The sequence below is a fragment of the Citrus clementina genome, unplaced genomic scaffold (assembly GCF_000493195.1).
Source record: "Citrus clementina cultivar Clemenules unplaced genomic scaffold, Citrus_clementina_v1.0 scaffold_2, whole genome shotgun sequence".
NCBI lineage: Eukaryota > Viridiplantae > Streptophyta > Magnoliopsida > Sapindales > Rutaceae > Citrus > Citrus x clementina.
Genome location: NW_006262688.1, coordinates 16,536,852 through 16,542,095, shown reverse-complemented (window position 1 = coordinate 16,542,095; position 5,244 = coordinate 16,536,852).

The window sequence follows — 5,244 nt, the reverse complement described above, 5'->3', positions numbered from 1 at the left end:
TCAACAATGAGCTCAATTAACTGAGCTCAGTTCGTCTGAAGTCTTAGGGTGCGTTTGGGATTGAGGTTGGACAGCTGCAGCTTAAAAAGTACAGCACTAAAGTGTTTTTGATAAACATTAGCTGCTGTAACTTAGAAGATATGTTAATATGATTTTTTACTTTTATAATGGAAAATCTATTATAACTTTAATAATTTTATCAAAATTATTATTTAAAATTTACATTTACTATATATTATTAGCTTTTGTTTCATAATTACATTTTTTTTTCACAGCAGTTGTAGCTTAAAAGTTATAGTACCTAAATCCCAAACGCACCCTTAGACTCGTGATAAAGAGAATTGAAGTCACAACACGTGGTAATGAACAACGATTTCCAGTAGAAATTATCCGAGTTTTGTCCACGTAGAAATGATTCAAGTTGTATCATCAATGTTCTAAAAAAAAAAAATTGTATTATGTCGAGCTACAATATACAAAAAGGAGAAGGTTTGACTCATTATATTATTTTAGATCTATTTCAAAAGTATTTTCTGCGTTACAATAAGATATTTAATTAATAGTTAAAAAGAGTACAATTTTTAATGAGTTCTCTACTTACATAATTAGGATACATATGTAATAATGTGGAACGTGCCATTTATCGATTAATAGTCATTTTAACTTCTTCTTTTTTGTTTTAATTAATTTCAAAATTTCAGTATGCATTACGGAATAAAAGATAAAATATCATTTTCATCTCTGTCTGCAATAAGCTATACATTATATCATTCAAATTGAAAAACTTTGCTTCAAATGTGTGCTACTAGCTTGAGTTCTTTCAAATTTTCTTGTTGGTTAAAGATAATAGATGTATTGTGCTTTAATCGAAAATGACGCAAATTGGAGAAGAATTTCTGTCGCTAATGATTTCAACCAACTGTTGCTTTGATCAGCAAATATCTTGTTTAAAATATTTATTTATTTATTTTTCTTAATAGTCCAATCAGGTTATTTTCCATGTGAAATAATATGAAATAAATTAAACGTCATGCAAGCAAAAGATGATGAGAATTCAGATTTGAGATCGGTGACAAGAGCGTTTTGCCGGGTTCAATACCGAAGGATTTTCCTTAATTTGTTCTTCACATATCCTTTAATTATAGTTTTGAATTTTGATAGGTGGATTTGTGAGGATCATTCTCAATTTGTCCCAAATAAAGAATAAAATTTGTGTCCACACGGATGCGTTGTGTTGTTGGTCAAAGCTATATTGTGCTAATGTGCTTTAATCGAAAATGACACAAGGTTTGTGCTTTAGCCATTAATTCGACAATGACTTTTAACCACGGTTTTTCTCCTCTATATTTTTATTTTGCTTTCTCTTTTATTTTTATTTCATTTTTGGTTTTTGTTTGTTTTTATGTTTTTAGTTTTATGGTTTTTCTACTTATTCTCTATTTTTTTTTTTTCACATTGTTTTTCTTGTTGGCTGATGGTTCTATGCTCTTCTTGAAATTTTTTTTTTAACCGTAAATGGTATCATCTTAGAATTCAAATTAAGATCATATTAATGTACAGATCGAGATGGTATGCCTGTATTAGAGTTGATAAGTCACTCTCATAGTTGTACATTAAGATTTCAATGACCTTGGGTGAGGGCTCAACTAGAGGATTTATAGAAAATCTCAGTGACCTTGGGTGAGGGCTCAACGAGAGGCTTTCTTGAAAATACCCTAGGAGGAGTAGTTTTTATTCTTGAAGTCTTGAAAATACCCTATAAATGTTCTCATATGACTTTTGCCCCTAAGTTTCAATTTTGGCTTCATTCCTCGGACCATCAAAGTGAAACATAAATACTCACACAACAAGTGATAATTTGGATTAATTTTTTAAATCGGCTACGTATGAACTTTATATATCAATAAAGTATAAAATTTGAAGTTAGAATTTTGTACATGACTATGATATTTGAGAGTACTATACATATACCAAAATATATCACCAGATGATAAGATTTGATTAATTTTTTATTGAGAGTGGTACCACACATTTTAAAATTTTATCTCAAAATTTCATGGTGTGATATTCATTTAGTGGTTGGTGACTTGGTGAGATAATATAATTAATTCACTTAAAATAAAAAAATTTATTAACTATTTAATAAATTATACATAGCATGCTATATGATTTAGGATTAAATTTTAAAATGTGTAACATTTACTCTTTTATTGATTTTCTAACATGTGATAGTATGGAGATACACAATTCCATTGAGTAATGTAATTGAGGATTAAGATTTTTTCATGATCAGATCTTTTACTAATAAATTTAAATAGTAATTAATATTTAATAAATAAAAATAAATAAATCATGCTCATATACTATAACGAAAATTAACACAAAATGCTTAAAAGTTTAGAAGATATCATATCAATCCTCATAGTCGGATCCTAAAATTTTGCTAGCTTCTGAATTTCTTTAGGTATGGGTCCCAATGTCTGAGTACCAACAGCAATCAAAGCCGAAATTTACGATATTAAATTGATTTTGTATCTAGATTTTCACGGAGGACCACATTTTCACATATACACATCCACAAATGTAATAGCTATCAAAAGGGTCAAAGAAAAAGCATTGTTATATTGTTTCTTAAATTATGCGTCCTTTTGATGATAATTTATTTCTTTAAAATTGTAAACAAGTTTTGATATAATGACACTCTTTCGATACTATCATCTTTTTTTTTTTGGGTACAGACTTTAATTGTTCACCAAACATAGATTGTAATAATAAAGAAAGATCACACACACACACATATATATTAATGCAAGATTAATTATTATTGCATAATTGATCATTATTTATAGAGCTTTAAAACCTAATCACTAGTCGTATTGCTTTCTTTTTTTGTTGACCTACGTATTATCCTTTGCTCTTTACTTTGTTTATTAAGATCCGCAGAAACAGGTGTCCCACCTCATGCCATTAACAATACCATCTTCGGGTCACTAGCATTTGATTTTCAAAACCAAGGTCAAATTAATTTCTTGCCATCCACGTGTACAAATAATTTAATTAACTTGTAATTAAAATAAGGACGATTATTGATGAGTCCAGGGTAGAGATGGCAATTTAGCCCGGCCCGAATTTTAGCCCGATTGACCCGACCTTATATGTTAGGGCTTTAGCCTGAATTTTCGGGTTTCGGGTCGGGTTCGGGCCACAATTTTAAGGCCCGATCAAATTTAGGGTCAGGGTCGGGCTTATAGTCAACCCGACCCGACCCGACCTTATTTACAAAAAAAAAAAAAAAAAAAAAACACAACACATCACACACGCTGCACGGGTGCACGCACACATCACAAACAGCTGCATCACACTTAACCAAGACACAATCACACAACTCACTCACGCAGTCAACTAGTCAAGCACAGCTCTCAATTCTCAAACTCAAAAACCCTAAGCCACTAAGCCAGCCACTGCCACCTAGCCCACCGCCGAGTCAGCCAGCAGCATCGTGACTGTCGACGCACGCCAGCCAATCAGCCGCGTCTCGCCGTCGCGCCTCTCCATCGCGTCTCGCCGTCGCAAACTCCAAAGGTCTCGCTGTCGCATCTGACTGTCGCGTTTCTTCCGCCATCGTAACCCGCCATCTTGACCAACCGCGACGCCGCTAGGTGAGTGAGTAGCCTCGATTGGTTCTGTAATTAGCCATAAAACCAGTAGCCTCGATCGGTTCTGTAACTCTGCTGAACTTTTTAAGTTGTAATTATAAATTGTAATTATAATCCAATTCACTGCTTTTTAAGTTGTAAACTTGTAATTACATGAATTTTTGTCATTAGATGCATTCCGCTAGATTGAATTTTTATTTTATTTTGTAGTGATGGAAAGAATTTGTTATAGATCAGTAACTATATATTAATTAACGATTAAAAAGATTGGTCCAGTGGATGCTATACGTTGTAAATTGATTTCTTTGTACACACGAATTTGGAAATGCAATCTGGAAATGCAAGTTGCAGCTGCCTTTGGAAAATAATTTTGGTAGGGTCGGGCTTAGCCCGACCCGATGTTGGCCCGATTCGGGTCGGGCCCGACCCGACCCTACCAAAAAATAGGTAGGGCTTTTTTAGGGTCGGATTTTAGTTTTTTATTGATCGGGTCGGGTCGGGTTTGGCCAAGCCCGAGCCCGACCCGAAGTTTTGCCATCCCTAGTCCAGGGGTTTATCAAGATTCCCAAAATACAAATATTATCATCATATCATATGATATTATTAGTATGTTTTGTTATTGAGGCCACCGACAGTGGACAGGAGGCAACCGTGCATATCATAAATAACCCAATCTTCGGATTTGAGACAACTTTCTCCCATAAAATGACAAATGAGGTTTTATTTAAATAATTTATCTTCGAGAGGACATTATAGACTTGATTGATTGAGTTGTGATCTAGATATTATTGTGTTATGATTTAAAATTATTATCTACAAAATAATCTTAATATCTAGTAGCCTTTTTGTTTGGTGTGTCATTTTGAAGATTATTTTCATTTTAATTTATTTTTTGTAAAAGAGTAAAATTTTGAACTTTTTTTTAATTATCATTTATAACATATGCTACAATTGTATTTTTTTAATTAATTTTAATTAATTTTAATCATATAATTAAATAAAAAGACTAGAAGATGAGATGTCAATTAACTGAACTAAAGAGTTATTGACCTTATTAGAGAATTTAAGAGAATAAATATTTGAAAACCATTATATGATGCTGTTATTTTAAAGCATCAATAATATTATAAATGTGTACAACTGGATTTTAATCAATGGTGTAAAATATTTATATTTATAAAAACATTAAAAATTAAAAAATATTGTAACTGGTTAATAAACCGATTAAAACATTATTTAAAAAATTAAAAAAAAGAGTTATAACAGGCCGGTACCTTTCTTTTCCTACTATTTTCAATTCTTCTACTATTGTCCTTCATTCTCTTAATGCTGCGTTTACTTTTTGGATTGGAGTGGGAATCTTGAGGAGTGGAAATTCTTGGATTAAAAGTGTGGAGTAGGAGTAGGAGTAGGGTGTTTACTTAGACTAAATGAAAGTATGGATTGTCAATCAGAATCTCAATTATTTGTTTACTTTGTCTTGGATTGGGAGTAAATTATTTTAAATTACAATTTTATCCTTATGAACAGAATTATAATTTGTAATTAAAAAATTAATAAAAAATATATTTGGAAAATAAAATATATA